This window comes from Aquila chrysaetos, chromosome 7 (genome assembly GCF_900496995.4).
Source record: "Aquila chrysaetos chrysaetos chromosome 7, bAquChr1.4, whole genome shotgun sequence".
NCBI classification, from domain to species: domain Eukaryota; kingdom Metazoa; phylum Chordata; class Aves; order Accipitriformes; family Accipitridae; genus Aquila; species Aquila chrysaetos.
In genome coordinates, this window is record NC_044010.1 from 45888164 (window position 1) to 45904293 (window position 16130).

The following is a 16130-nucleotide window of genomic DNA, read 5'->3' on the forward strand; positions in this document are numbered from 1 at the left end:
ATTTTCTCCTAGCTGGAAACTTTGCTTTCAGAGACGCATCCCAGTTAAGAAACCCCAGTCATGCAATTAACTCTCAGCAGGCGCATTTCATATTGCATCAATGCGTGCCTCCTGACAGAGCCTTCATCACTCTCAGTACAACAAAGATGTCCCGTTGTTTTAAATGTCACAGCTCTTTTGGACTTTTAGTAGTTGATTTTTATTGCTGCTTTTCTTCTGTACGGAATATTTTTTCAATCATTATTTTATTTCCAATAGTGCTTAGCCTGGCCCCTTCTGTACGTATCTTTTTGTCCTGTAGACATCACCATTACCAGTCCATAAGGGGACCTAGCAACATCTTTCCATTTTCACGGTTCATCACCACCACCCAGGTGCATTTCTACTGACTATTTTTCGCCCTGTGCCTGCAAGCTGCTAAGTGGTTTTGGTTATCATTGGAGAAATCAATAGGATTTGTAGCACCTTGAAGGAGGTAATAAGCACTTTGCAGGATCAGCTCTTAGGCCTTGGCTTCCTTACTGATAAATTTGCTATGACAATAATTCCTGAAGTTTCACCATCTCTGTTAGCCTTTGTCTTGAGAATCTGAGTTGCTATTATGGGGAATGAAAATGAGATAAAACTTAACTGTCCTGGAAATCCCTTTCTAATCTCAGTGCCATAAATTTTTTACTACTTAAGCTCTTCAAGTCATGTGGCTTCGTTAAAAGACTATTTGGGCATACTTGTTAATATGATCAGGGTGATACCTTAAAAGGGGGACCAAGCCCTTGAGTGATACCTACACTGGGAATCAAATGCTTTTTAAAGCAGAGGTGGTATAGGTGAATGAGAATAGCTTAACATGAACTCAGAGTACAATTTTTCCCCTATATTGATTAATAGTTGCAAAGAATAATGATTATAGGCACACACCTGCATGAACTTAGCAGGGCTTAGTAAAGTGCCACAGAGGAAAAACATATTTTTTTTCCCTTCAGAAGGCAGTAATTGAAAAGGTAGTAAGTACTGCAGCATTTTTCTCATTAACAGAGCTAGAAAGAGCCACTGCAGCTCCTCATCAACAACTTTAATCACAGCGTTTGGTATATACTGCTCGATCTTTGCTTCCCATTATGAATCACAAACGACCTCATGTGCTTCCAAAGCAATTGAAGATGGGGCTGCGAAAACTTTTTATAGGGGCGACACTTTAGTTTATGAGAAGTTGGGGTGAAAACGTTAATGAAAAGCAGAAAATTGAAATGAAAACTTGAATTTAATGTGAGGTAAACATATGTTACAGCCACTGTGCTTTAAGACGTATAAACTGTGGAGAGAAGACATTAAGGGTAGCTCCAGAAAAAGTCACAGCAGCAGTAGCAGTACAAATAACAGAAAGTATATCAGAGTCTGTATAGGTTTTTTGTAATACCTTCTTGAGGTGTTATGCATAATCAGTCCTTAAAAATTCAGTGTCTTTATGAACTGCTCAGATATGATAAACTTCAAGATATGCTTTTCCAACTTAAAGAAACTGTTGAGTTTTATCCCTATAAACAATACATTTATACAAGCATCTGTAGTGAATCCATAAGCTAAAAGACCCATGCTCATTAAGGTGCTACTTCATCTAAATGATAACTAGCAGCCCATCACGTGCTGTTTTAGGCAGCTTTCTGATCTCAGCCAAGAGATGCCCAAACAAAAGAAAAAAAATTACTGATAAGACTGAGGAGATGATAGATGGAAAAGTTCAGAACACATCTCCATGCTCTAGAGAGTGTAATGTTTGTAACACATTAGAAATCCTAAACCTTTGGAGTTAGTACTAGCCAGGAAGTAGAGACATTTGTTGTGGGAAGAAGTTCTTTCATTTTCACGGGAAATGCTGAAATCTGAGGGCTTTTTTTTTTTTCACTTTCGAAACTGCTACTAGTTGCAACATCTTGGACTGTTAGGAACCACTTAAGATGACAGCATTTGGGTCACCTACATCTGGGTTCCACTTACCAAGAAAAAAAGAAAGACCATATAACTCACGTGAAGTATCATGGCTTTATGGATATTAGATCTTTTCAGAGAACAAAAATTTAGAATTCATGTTCTTCAAGAAATTTTGGAAAAAAGATTGATTCTGATTCAGAAAGAAAATGAGAGGTTTTGCTTCTCAAGAGAAAGAAATTCTAAGGAGAAATCATTTATAAAAAATAGAAATAATTCAGTAGGATTTTTCCCATGTATTTCAGCAGCCTTTACTCTTGGGATCTTTCCTGGGAGCATCCTGGGAGGTGATGGCAAACCGGGGATTTGCCGGGTGTGTGGTGGCTGCCCCAAAGCTCCTCGCTCTGAATGTGGAGCCTTACTGCAAATCCACAGCTGGAAGCTTGGAGATACCGGAACCCAGGGTCAGTCCAGAATTTCTAGGGGTTTCAGAGCCCCGAAGTTCCTAGACAGAAGTAGGGCTCCCACAGGTTCCCAGATGTTGGACTCTGCCCTGCAGAACGTGGCTTGGGCCCTCTGAGAGCTGCCACCTCTGCTTGGCTCTCTGGTCCGTGGCAGGGAAGGAGTTCTGAGGGAAGAAAAAAAGTCTAACTTGAGAAAAACTTCAAAATGTTATACCTTGAGTGAGCTAGCTTCACTACTGTCTTCTCAAGATGAGAAGATGCCTGCAGCTGGATAAGTGAAGAACAAGCCTCTTGGCTGAGAAATTTATAGTGGAATTTTTCCTTTTGGATAACAACTGTCCTAGAGACCAGCTGAACCATCCAAATCATTACATTTTACTGTTGTTATGTGGTTAATCCAAGGACAACTAATGGGAAATATTGGTCCTTCAGGGAACAGATAGATTTCTGTGTTTGCACAATACTTAGTCATTTGCTTTAGAAAGTTAAAAAATATCTGATGTATAGAATGTAAAGAAGCCAAACTGCTGCTTCAGCTGGCTTCAACCAGGAGTTCGTGCCCAAACCTCACCGTGAATAATACTCACATGGACAATTTGTTCATGTGTTCTCTTGTCCGTGCTTATTGACTCTCTGGGAACCACTTGCATAAATCAGCTGCTGTGCCCAAGTAGTTGCAATCTCCAAATAACTAAGGGAACAACCTAGCAACCATGCACAGTTTAATAGTACTGCACTGAGCCAAAAATCCTCCCGAGAGCTTCAGACACGTACTGATATCTAATCTGGGTTTTACCACTTAAACTGTTATGGCAGCCATTAGGTCAGTGCATCGCCATTCTTCTTAATTGTGTCATGTCAGCTGAGTATCCAATTTATACCTTTCAAAAATGCCACAGATTTGTTCCCTATTTGGCAGGAGATACATCTGCTGCCATAACATATTGATCTGAAAGACCTCCATTCGATAGCTGTCACTTCAGAGCCGCTGGGCTGAATTGTCTCTCTTTCGCAAGTTCCTTTGCTGACAAAGCTTTGTGTCAGTGTAGGTAACAAGAAATTTTGACAACGTTATAACACGAGGAATGATGTCACTTGACTGTTTGGGGGTTTTTTTTGTCTTAAATAAAAAGGTCTATTGCAGTTGACTAGACATGCTGTTACACAGTACTTGATTGTGCACGCACTACCGAACTGCAGACAGTGAGAAGGGTCAAAACTGTCCTTAGTTCCCCATGTCATACTGTCTGAAGGCAAGTGTAATTTAATTTGAGGAACAACATATGCATGAGGAAGTGAGCATATGGCTTTCAATAATTTTTTCATAGTGAAGATAAGCAAAGTTCATTATCAGAAAGATTATTTTTATATTTCAGTGGAAAAGACATCTTTTTTGTCTAACATTCTTTGTCAGACAAATCTAAAGAATAAAAGTTCTGACCTTTTTTGTTTTGAAACTCTGTGTATGCATATGCGCAACCTGAAGCTCCATTTTCAGCTGTTTCCCCACATATTTCAATTGCTTGTGGGTAAAAAGCAAAAAAAAAAAAAAAAAAAAAAGAAAAGGAGAAATTATTTGGTCTTGCCAATATTTCACAGAATCACAGAACGGCTGAGGTTGGAAGGGATCTCTGCAGGTCGTCTGGTCCAACCCCTCAGCTCAAGCAGGGCCACCCAGAGCCAGCTGCTCAGGACGTATAAATGACAGCAAATACATTTTAAAAGGTGTATGAGAGATGCTCGGATACACGAGAGCTGCTACTATTATTAGAAACGTAACAGATGTGTTGAAATAATTTGCAAAAAGCATACAAGAGAGCATAGCTTAATTTAAAGTAGGCTTTTTCATTTAGTCCATCAGCTGCCACTGGGAGTCAAAGGATGAACTCCCCTTTGCAACCCAAACCCTGTCTCTGACATCCCATCATGGTATTAATATGTTAACCTGGAGCACATTTGACTTCCTACTGCTTCTTCTGCCATCTGCGTGGACAGTGATTCTGATACGTTATAAATATTAAAGTAGTCGTGCAGAAGATGATCTTAGCAAGTGGTGCCCACCGAAGGGAAGTGAGGGCAGGCGAATTAGAGCAGATCCCTTGGCACTTCAGGTTACTGTCTCAGAAAGGACAAGACTTTTACCAGATGTGTAGGAGAATTAGGGAGTCAAAGGAGATAGTCCAGCTTTATTTCACATTCCCAGTTCACTAGAGCAATTAAAGAAGAAGTCATGTACCTGGATTTACCTTCTTCCCAAGTTTTTCCATCTGAAGATCAGTGTGTTTGTAATTCTAGGCTGATTCTGCTCCAGACTAATGAAAGTTCATGAACTCTGTCCCCTTCTCACCTTACTGAAACAGATACCCTTTTCATTCCCAGGGTGCTATTTGCTAGGAATGGCCAGATGTCATTTAAAAGTGGTGGGAACAAAAGTCTTTCCTAACTCCATAGGAAGTCATTACCTTCATTTCCCACTTGCACTTTGGAAGAGGCATTTTTTGACCCTTTTTATCAATTTTTTCCAATCAGTGCAAAATTTTCTCCAAGCAGCCATACCAGTTGTCCTTGTGCAATGCCCATGGTATGTAATGAACGCTTTCAGTCAATTATAATCTTTAGAGTTTGCATGATTTAAATCATGCTTCACGGCTTGGTTAAACAGTATTGTAAAGAAAAGACCCAGTTCTCCAAGTGTAACCCCTCCGTCTGCTCCCAAATAGAGGGCTTCTTGCTGCCTTTTCATAAATGTTGCATGTATGACTGCGATAGTGGTGAGTAAGAGATCTATAAATGGGTTCTGGTGAGGAGTAAACATCATGTGGTTGTTCACTTTGGAAGCTTGTTGAGTGGGAGGCATTTACTGGACCTTGGTGCACTTGCTGTAATCACTGATTTTCCACGAAGTGCTAATAGGATATGTCTGTTTTCTCCTTTGTAAAGTTAAGTTACTGCTTATAAAACAGGCTGCCTTAACAGAATCTTAGGGTTAAATATGTAAGGCTGGAAACTGTTCAAATAAAGGCACATTTTATTTAGCCCTCAGGTGATTCATGCACGGTCTTTAATTATACAATATTAGCACTGAATGTGGTCATCTTATTGCATATATGGAGACACAGCCAAAATCTGAAGTCATGTCATGTTTCATCTTCTTTCAGCTAACGTGTTGTATAAGAACAGAAAATACTGACCATTGGAATTACTGGTGCCTTTTTTAGAGTAATCTTTTATATGCTTGCTGTTAACCAGTTTTGGGCATATTTTCAGGGAATAAAAGGGAGATGCAACATTAAAAACCGTAATTTTGGAGAAGAAAAAAAGTGAGATTTTGCAATTCATTAATTTATTTAGATTTATTTTTGAAGTTGCACCTATGTGGAATAGCACATAACTCATTTCTCACATAAAAATAGCCATTGCTTTTTCCTGTGGTTAAATATGGGGACCTAGTCTGTTTTGTCCCAGAAGCTAACACCGGCGTCACACCACCTGCAATCACAGCCCTGCAGATTCTCAGACAGGGAATGGAGAAAGTCTTGAGGGCTGAAAATCCCTCTAATTCCATGATTCAGAAAAGCTCCTAAGCATGTGCTTATGTCCACCCTTAATCAGGACAACATTAAGCATTTGCTGTCAAGTACATGCTTTTCTGTTTTCTTTAAAATGGCAGAGTGTTGTTCGGTATAATAAGGTTGATTGCAGTGGCAAGGGAAGCTCTGGTAGATAAGCTGCAGCAGCTGAAAGAATAACCAGGGAACATAACTGTGAGGATTATTAATGTACCGTAAGCAACCTATTTTTGAGTTTACAGACTCCCATTGATCTCTGGAGGAGTTTGAGCTCTATAAATAATGTGCCTTTGGGAGCTGGGAGAAAGAGAATTGGAGCCGGCCGGAGAGAGGTCTGAGTGGATTGGAGCATCCCGGGGAGATAATAGAGGGTCTGCTGACTGCAAAGGGAGTTCAGGTAGCAATTATAAGCAACCGGAGAGCAGAGAGTACACCTGAGAGAAAGATAATGTTATTAGCAGGTGTTAAAATAGCACTGCTTGCAAGCAGTGTGCTTTAGACAAAATCTGAGAACGGTGGCCTTGGTTTTCCTCAGCACCTGAGCACCGAGGCGAGGTTTGTCATCATGGCAATTCGGTTGCTCCTGCATTTGGACGGCAAGTGGCAGGGTTCTTGGGCGCTGCAGTATGTTTTTTTGCTCCTCCTGCTAATTAACTAGTCTGGTAGGTGCATGGCCTCCTAGAAGAGTGGGTTTCCTTTGACTAGAGCTGCTACGTCTCAGTTGTGACTGGGAGAACTGGAGACAGCAGATCTTTTGGTGGGTCTGCTGCCTAGTGAGAGTCCGGTGCCATGGGAGGGGGAAGAAGAGAGGTGCTTGCTCAGCTGGATGGGATATGATGCCAGTTTGGGACCTTTCAGCCCTGAGGTCATGAAGGTATTAAGTGATATTAATATTGATTTCAGCGAGAGCTGGGTGTCAAAGGTCTGGGATCTATGAGGACATGAAGGGAGGACAAAGGAGTATTTGAAGAAATGGAGCATGTGGCTAAAAGCAATCCCAGCAGCCAGATTACTGGGATTATTAGCAGCACAGTCATACGGTATATAACACCTTGTCGTCCGAGTTTGTAAACTCACCGACAGTTCCACAGCAAAGCAGGGACCTTGCACCTGGCCCACAAATCCACCCCGGCCCTCGTAAGCGGAGGACAGTTTCCCTCGGGACAAACGAAGGCTCTTCCCAGACTCACAGACCAGCCGAGGCTTGGGAGCACCTCTGGAGACCGTCCAGTCCCACCCCTGCTCCGGACAGGGTCACTGCTCGGGGCCGTGTCCAGTTGGGTTTTGAGTATCTCCAAGGATGGAGATTCCACAACCTCTCTGGGCAACCTGTGCCAGTGCCTGACCTCCTTTACAGTAAAAGAAGTTTTTTTTCCTGTTTAGATGAAGTTCCCTGTATTCCAGTTTGTGCCTGTTGTCTCCTGTCCTGTTGCTGGGCACCACTGAGGAGAGTCTGGCTGCATCTTCTTTGTGCCCTTATCACCAAGGTCCCTGGGCGCTTGGTGTGCGCGGCACAGGACAGCTGGTATGAGGAGCTCAGGGAATAAGGAAAGGCTAAACTACTTGGAGAAGATAAGCATGGAGCTCCCACGCAGGGCAGGTGTCTCCTCCGGACCTGCGGGAAACAGCCTTACTGTCTAAGGCGCTGAATCTGCTAGAAAGGTATAAAAAAATATCATGCACTCCTAAAAAACAGAATGCTAAATTACAGCTGTCCTTCGTGCCACAAACGATGCGTTTGGAGGCAGAACCTGGCGCTGGGCTCTTTCAGCAGAAGGATCAGAAACCGCTCGAGACGCCGAGGACCACGGGATGCTCAGATGTGCCCGCTGCCCTCCGCGCACCCTCTCTCCTGGTCCCGGGCTTGAGCGCTCGAGTTTAATCACAGCCAGCAATGTTTTACCCACCCACCGCTGGAAAACAGTCACCTTGTGATATTCAGGAACAAGCACAGAACAATTTGAAAGAGAATACTTGACTGAAACACATGGAGAGCGTGTGTAGGCAGGCGGTAATTATATAGGACAGGATTACACGTGCGTGCGGATCCTGGGGAGCCGTCAAATACAGCCTTAAAGTTGGGTTTTGTTTCTGAGATCAGAAAGATAAGTACCTAAAATTACCTGATTGGAAGGAAATTTCAGCTGAAACAGAACAGTACGTTGCCTTACTGAATCAGGGTACGAGACGATTACGTTGTTCGATTGCTAATGGCCACAGAGCGTGTTGGTAGCACTACGTGGGGTTTTATGACCTCTTGCCTGTGGAGAATGACACCCCCTCACATTTTTGCCAGTCAAGTTAATTAACTTTTGACTTTTTTATTCAAAAGTCGCCAACACTTTCAAGCAGTTAGTGTAAGCCAGGCAGGGTTTCTCTTAATAGCACCTCTTTTCTCCAGGGAAGTGTTTCTTCTGAAAGCTAAGCAATTCCAGCTTTTTGAATGTCCCTCCAATATTTGTTCCAATGGGTACAGCCTACACACATTCAGGAGCGCAGCAAAACCTCACTTTATGTAACACATCGTGAAATATAGAAGGTTGTCATTTTTTTCTCTGTCCTGTGGCTTTTTCTCTACTTTCTAAGCATTTGTTAAAGGTTCATGAATTCAATAAAATTTACCAAAAATATATTCCTCCACCTCAAATACTTACATCTTAGCTGATTAAACATATAGGCTGAGAAAGTTAGTGTCTTGAACTTTTGAAAGCTAATTGCAAAACCTGTTTTCCTCTGTATTGAGCTGCCTGGAACCACTGATATCAACAGCAACCACCGATATCTCTTAACTTCAAAGAGAACAGGAATAGACCCTATGCTGGGCTTCAAATTAGCTGTTACTGTGCAGGAAAGGGTCACTGTAGACTGGTCAATGGAAATTGCTCATCGTTCCCCAGACAGCAGCTAAACATCCCCCCACCTCACTTTGCATGAGTAAATAAATTAACTCCAGTGGGATTTGTACAAATAGCACAGAAAATACTATGCTACCGTGTCTAGAATACTGTCTTCGGTGCTGGTCAGTCATGAAAATTAGAGCAGAAATAGGGGAGGAGTGGAGCTGTGACAAAAATAGTTACAGGAACAGATACACTACCAAAAGAAGAGAGGCTGAAAATCCCTGGGACTGTTCAGTTTGGACAGGAGACAAAAAAGGAGACTTGCTACCATTAAGGAGTCTAATGGGCGGAACAGAGAGAGCAAGGGAAGAAGATAATCAAAGCAGCTGAAAAAAAATTTTTAAAAAATTAATATATATACATATATGTATATACCAGCAAAGAGTAAAATTTAAAAAATTTAAAAAACCCCAAATCTGGTAAAATTAAATACTATTTTGATTTTTATCCAACTGATGCCTCCCTGCTACCGTGCAGGATCAGGTAAAGACGTAAGCTCTTAACAGAGCCACGAAGTTTCATCAGACCGAGATTTGGAGTGTGGGTGGAAAAAGCTAGTGGATCGAAAAATTTTGATTGTCACCCACTCCGTATTCCCCGAGCTTAGGTGTAAACAAGTACGCTCAGTGAAAGCAAAATTGCAGGTACGGGGAATATACTCCCCCTCACAACTTACGGGTTCTTTTCTGTGTGCTTTCAAAATATCTGGGAGTGCACCGATAAATGATTAATTTCTGGTCTTGTATTTGTCACACAGGTCTGACAAGAGAAACCGAACGGATTCCAATGAATGGAGATAATTTGAAATATTTTATACATTTGTATGAAGACTATGAACTTCCTAACTCCGCAGTACCCCATAGGAAGCGTCTTCTTTCTACATTTATGTCAACACTTTCTTGTTGCCCATTTTGCTTAACATAGGAAAGTACTGCTGAAATCAAACAGACCACGGCAGCTAGCAATGAAGTGGTATATATTCAGCAATGATTTTGACCTGAGAATGGGGAATAGTGTAATTTGAAATCTGAGCAAAAGTAGAATAAATACTTTTTTTTTTAAAAAAAGAAAATAATTCTTTGCAATTAATTTGGCTTCTTTCCTTTTGAAAAAAAAATCAATATGAACAAAAGAGGTTTAAAATGATTTGACAAATGCAGAATAAATGAGGAATGTAACATCTAATTTCCTGTTGTGTACTCCTGGTTATAGAAAAGGAATTGTGTATCCTGTAATAAAGGAAATGAAAATATTAAAAGGGATGGTCTTTCTGGTGAGTTTAGCTAAATTCTTCTTTTGTTGTAGAGCCAAAGTATTTCTTTTTCTTGAGAATCTAAAATGCACTGGTGTTCTGATATTTATGCATCACCTTTACTTTATACAATGCGAATACAAAATGTGAGCTAGCTGACAGAAAACCTGCAACCTTTATTCAAATAAACAGGTCATCCAGCTTTGATGGAACATGCTCCTGAATATAGGTGAAGGATCACTATCTTCAAAAGCCCAAATAAAAAGGGAACATTGAAATACTGATGCTGGGCAAAAATCATGTACGATCACACCAACTGTTACATACGATGATTAATCCCTGACACTTCTTTTATATGGACTGTACATAAATGAAGACTGTTCGATGCATATTCTATTTTTGGAAATGAGATCTTATTGTTAGAGAAATTTAATACACTGTGTCTCCTTGGTCTCTCTTGTGTTATTTAATGTGAAGGGATAAGAGGAGCTGTTTTGTAATAATACTCTTCTGCCGTTGATTGAAACTATTCTACATGCTCTGAAACTCTCTGCCTGGCTCTTGTTTATTCAATTAAAATAAAGATAATTATTCTGGTTAGAAAACAGATTTCAAGTGGAATATTACTAACAACGACATCCATTTAATTCTTGTATGCTCCATCAGACAATGCAAATCTAACTGGTGATATTTTTGTATTTTAAGTTATTACATACATTTGCATGGCTTTGTACAGGAAATTAGAAAGAAGCCCCACTCGCTGCAGCTCAATAAAAAGGACATTCTTGTATATTTTACTTTCAATATGCAATACTGACATTGCTTACTATCCTGCTTCAACCTTATACGCTCATGGGTGATTTCCCTTAATGCCTTCTTTGGAGGCGAGCATTCCTAAAGAACGGGTTGAAATGAAAGTGTCAAGAGGCAGAATGCATCAGGAGCTCCTTTCATTTACATACCGATAAGATTAACATGTCTATTCAATTGAAAATGAACAATTTTCCCCCACACTGCATTATCAGTCACTGATACTGGCCTGCATTGTTCCTGCCAGTATGGAAGTGAGAAAAAGAGGAGAAAATACAGAATCCCTTGAGCCAAAGGCATGTTGAAGACAAGATGAGTCAGGGCCTCTGCTTTGATTATTCTTTACTCACTTTAAAAATTCTCGTTTCAGAGAACTGCGGAAAGGTAAAGACCACGTTTTTTTCCCCCTCCTTTCACAGTTAGGAAACTTCATAGTGGAAATTCCAGGGGATGGGGAGAGCTGGGACCACATCACAGTCAGCACGTCCGAATGTGTAAGTGAAAGAAAAAAAAAAAAACCCATCCCTGAGACAGACGCGTGCTTCTTTTGCCAGATTTCCACTCCTTGTGGCAAAGTGGAGGGGTACCACTGGTGGCCATCGAAGCAGCTTAATGCTGGCGAGGGGCTGGGCAGAGGCAAAGAATATTTTTTCTTAGCTTCATTTTTAAGTGAAATTTCCAAATATGTATGATTTTAAACCATCTCGAGGCTGACAGCTATGGGGCGTGGTGATCGGTGAGGACCCCGCTTTAGGTCTTAGCACTGCAAGGAATCATTATTAAAGCATAAAATTAGCAGCTAAGTACTAGAAAAAAACGAGGCTATGAAGGCTCTCTGGGTCTCAGCTAGCAAACTGTTAACAGCGGGTCTGAACCATGCCACGCCAGTGATGTTATTTTTCATCTAAGTCTTATGAAAGGGTCTGACTGTAGGGCGTACAGAGGGCAGTGAAAGATGCCCCAAGCAACTCTGCAGTCCCTTACTTCTGGCATGGAAAATTTTACCCCTCAAATGTTACATTTTGGCACCATTATAGGGAAAGATTGAGGTCTTACAATGATAGATGAGCACAGAGATACGTAATAACGGATCACGCTAAAATCACGCCTCTTTCATGTGGTTACATGCCAGCCTTTGTCAGTAGGAGCCAAACTCGTTAACAGCGATATATTAACACCTTGCTGATGAGATGATACGTGACCACCCCGAGGCAGTGAAGCCAGAGGAACGGTCGCAGCAAAATAAATAGTCGTCATATCTGAACCACAGAGATAAACTCCTCTCCACCCCACAACCCCTAACCTGCTTAATGAGGAACCCAGGAAATAAATTAAAATAGCTGGATTTCAGAGTCATCCCTACGCTCTGGTCTCCGTACGGTGCCGGTGCGACAGTAGATCAAAGGGACAGAGTTGCCCTGGTGTCACTAAGCTCCATGCATGTCAGGTGGAGGAAGAGTTTCCTTTGTTAACTCCCTACCCAGTGCTTTGCGCTGCAATTTTTGGTTTTTATCCCAATGCTGAGAGACGTCTTTAATCCAGCTGAATGTATTTTTCAGAGACACTGCTCAAAAAATGTGGTGGAGACATGTTCTGTTAGAAAAACAGAAACAGTTATTGTGCTGTGCCCACGGCAAAGGGTTTAGTCTAATGAGACACCAAGACCCCGACACTTTCGGGGAGAGACTTCTAATCATCAGCCACGGAACAAGAACACGCTCTAGTGATTTCTCTGATCATCTGCACAGAAAAATCCAAACACATGTAACTTAGAGGTAAAGGTAGAGGTAAAATAATAATTACTGTTACCTGAAAACTTTTGGTGAGTTTGAGTGTATTTCAATTGATTACTCTGGTTTAATCACTTTCAATTAAAAGATTATAGTGCTACTGCATTTCTAAGACAAATAGTGTTACTTGCCTTAAAACTCTGGAGGCTTGGCTTTATGCATAACTTGAATTATAGAACTAAACCGACAGTTTTGCATTTTCCCTGATAGCGTAAACTGTTATTTTTAGTAGTAAAAGCAAGGCCCCACTGTACTACTTTACTTACTGTACCAGCAAAACATCTGTAGCTACACGCAACCATGTTTATGGACGTGAATTCCCCAAATCATAGTCTTGAGAAGCAGTTTGTTGAGTTTGGTGGCACCTTACCAGGACTGTGCTCAGCGCAATCAGAAGGGTGATAAAGATGACACTTCTATTTATCTCTTGTTCCATGCAGTCTGTAAATTATATATGGGAAGATGTCATAAAAATCCAGCTCTTTGGCCGTTTTGTATTATAAAAAATTGATGTTGAGAGAAGAGAATCAGAGAAGGATGTCCAAGGAAAATGGTTGTATTTTTCTTGGTAATAGCTTTAGGGCCAAAATGTTGAAACAATTTTCTTTTGTCCTCATGACTAAGTCCTGGTTTCTCTAATGTGTGCACATTTAATTTGAATGAGTTTTTGCTTTATGAGTGAAGCAGATTAAGTAATGCACTTGGCAAAAAAATCCTAATTTTGGTATACAAGCTGCCTAGTACTACTGGTACATGAATAATTACAAAAGAAACTCCCACTAAATCCAGTTTTTCAGCCCTCAGAAAGTACTCCAGCTTTGCTCCTTTCTTTATGCCCCAAGATAAAACAGTTCTCTAGAGACAAAAAACTAAGGGTTGGATATAAGATCAGTCAAACTTGGTAAAATCCAGTTCTCCTGTGTTTTTGGAAGCAGTCTAAAGCCATTTATAAAATAAACACATCTGTTCATATGTTATACTCACTTCCCACTACATTACTTTGCAGTAACAATGAAGTGGATGTATTCAAATATATCTTACAGAAGACTGGTGACTAACTGCAAGTGCCATAGCAGAGTGCAACAGCAAAGTGACAATGTTCTGGCCCTGATACCAACTGTGGGTTTCATATGCACCGGTGGTTGGTAAATCTTGTCTGGTAACTAATTACATTTGATTTTGTCTGGATGTCGTACTGTGAAAAGTGACCTAATCCTTTGCTGTACCTGTAGTGAAACTGGAATCAGATTTTCTTTCTTAGAGATGCTGCATTCTTAGTAAATGTTTTTTGCAGGTACTGCAGTAGTTTCTATTGAGAGTATTCTTCACCTAATGCAGTGGTTCTTCACCTAATACTTATGACTTCCCTAGCTGATCATTTTCAGGGTCAGAATGGGTCTTAACACATCTCCCTTCTATCAGGAGGCTGATGATAATCCAAGCCCTGACCTGAGCAGAAATGCAGAAGTCATCATGCAGCTGAACTGGACATTGTAATGACACAGCACACGGTATTCTCTGTCCTTCTTAGCCTTAGTGTTGACCATGCGGAGCAAGTTTGGATACAATGGGCAGGATTCACGAGCCTGCTTGGGCACGAGGAGGGTCCACATGAGTAGATCATCAAGTGCAGGGGGACACTGTGAGTGGGGTGGACTCATAGAAACTGAGATGGGGAAGGTGGGGGTGAAAGGCAGAAGAGGGCTTAGGTGTAGATTTCTGCTTTGAGAAACAAGTCGGGGAGCAAAAGTGACTTCAGGGCTACCAAGATCCCTGCTGCCATGCCACTTCTTTCCTCCTGCTCGAATTTCCTAACAGGTAGCTCAGCAGGGACACCGGAGCAGGTCCAGCAGGCTGGAGAAAGGTATGTGCTGGGCTGACACATGCCAGATGAATGCTTAGAGGAAGGCCAAAGACTTGAGGAGACATCTCAAGGCCCTTTGGATCCTTACTGAACTCAGGAAAACCACCTTACTCCTTACCGACAGACCTGGTGTGTGCTGAGGTGCTGATTTGGAGATGCAGGGTGAGCGATGGAAGAAGCTGGGGGAGTTGACTAATTAGGGCTCTACTTCTCAGTGTTGCTGATTGCCGTCACAGATGCTGCCAAGGCTGGCCCTGGCTTGGTGGCCGTATCTAGAATTAGAAAATCCGAATTTGTGCTTTCTTACAGAAACTAGGAAAGGAGCACAAATTCTTAACTGCCTTCCTGCACAGTCAAGTAGCAACTGCACACACACAAAAAACCAAGTAAAGCACTGCCCTGTGAAACACACAGTGTCCTCCTCTTCCCATGACAGCCACGTGTCACCGGAGCCGGGGTTTGGTTTACCAGCCCTCTGGCTTTCACAATGTTCTCGGCGCTTCTCGCATACTTGCTGCATGCACATCCGTGCGCTCATCCTCCCTTTTTATTGCTGAAGGTTAGTGAGGATAAATGAAAGCCTCCAATGCCACTTTCTATGGCCAGTTTAGATCTCTCAGATAATCCTCCATGAGGTCACCCACCTCTTCTAAATGTCATGCACGCATGTGACCTGAAAGCCTTCACAGGCTGTCCTCACGCCTGAATGACATCCCAGTGACTCAGGCACTAATGCCTCCGAATGAGGCCGCATCTTAATTCCCTGCTTTGACTGTTTCTCCAATAAATTGCCACTGACCATCCTCGCGCTGAGAGCTATCGCGCGGGGCAGTGCGAGGAGGGGAGAGCTTTGAGGAGATCCGGAAAAATGACACTGGATGGCACTAGGCGGTTGAGAAGAATTCGGTCAGCGTCAAATTCATATAGTTGTTGTGACACAAATGGGACACCTGGGCTCTTCCCTAGCCCTTGAGAGGAGAGGAACCTGCTCTGCCTACGCCGCGTGTCCGGCAAGGCAAGCGAAAGCCGCGTGTGCTCCGGTCATGGGTCTGACCTAAAACCGAGGGACGGCTGGTCTGCTGGTGTAGCGTGGTCACTGAAGCTACGCTGGTTTGCACCAGCTGGTTTGAGCAGCAAGATGAACCAGCATGTTGGGGAAGTGATTTTTGCATCGCAGGATGCCATGGTTATTTCAGGAAACGCACACGTATGTCAACGAGGAGGCATTAGTCCTCCAGAATTTGGCTCGTCGTGTCCCAGCTTTCACACTGGTGTTGTATTGCCCAGCAAATCTTTACCGAGAGCAGCTTCCAACTCTTCAAGGGGGTCTCTCTCCTGCACCTGTGTCGACTTGGTATGGGACAGGATGTATCAGATATAGAAGAACATGTCTGTTTTTAGATTCTTGCTTATTGATTTTTTTGGTTTACTGATATTTTGAATACCTTGTTCCTTCTCCTCAAGGAAAAACAACCAAAGGGAAGTGACATCCAGAAATGCAAATTCCTAATATCCAGAACAAGAACTATTTCTATTCTACCAACTTCATCTAAGA

General features: G+C 42.0%; 1 protein-coding gene across 6 annotated transcripts in view; it reads left to right on the forward strand.

Annotated features, from left to right (window-relative positions):
- SMPX (small muscle protein X-linked) overlaps positions 1 to 10716 on the forward strand; it is a 41410-nt gene extending 30694 nt beyond the window's left edge. For all 6 annotated transcript variants that reach the window (XM_030019608.2, XM_030019604.1, XM_030019603.2 and 3 more), the window contains exon 5: positions 9617 to 10716. The gene's annotated coding sequence lies outside the window, so the exon portion shown is untranslated. The remainder of the gene's footprint in view (positions 1 to 9616) is intronic.
- The last annotated feature ends 5414 nt before the right edge of the window (positions 10717 to 16130 follow it).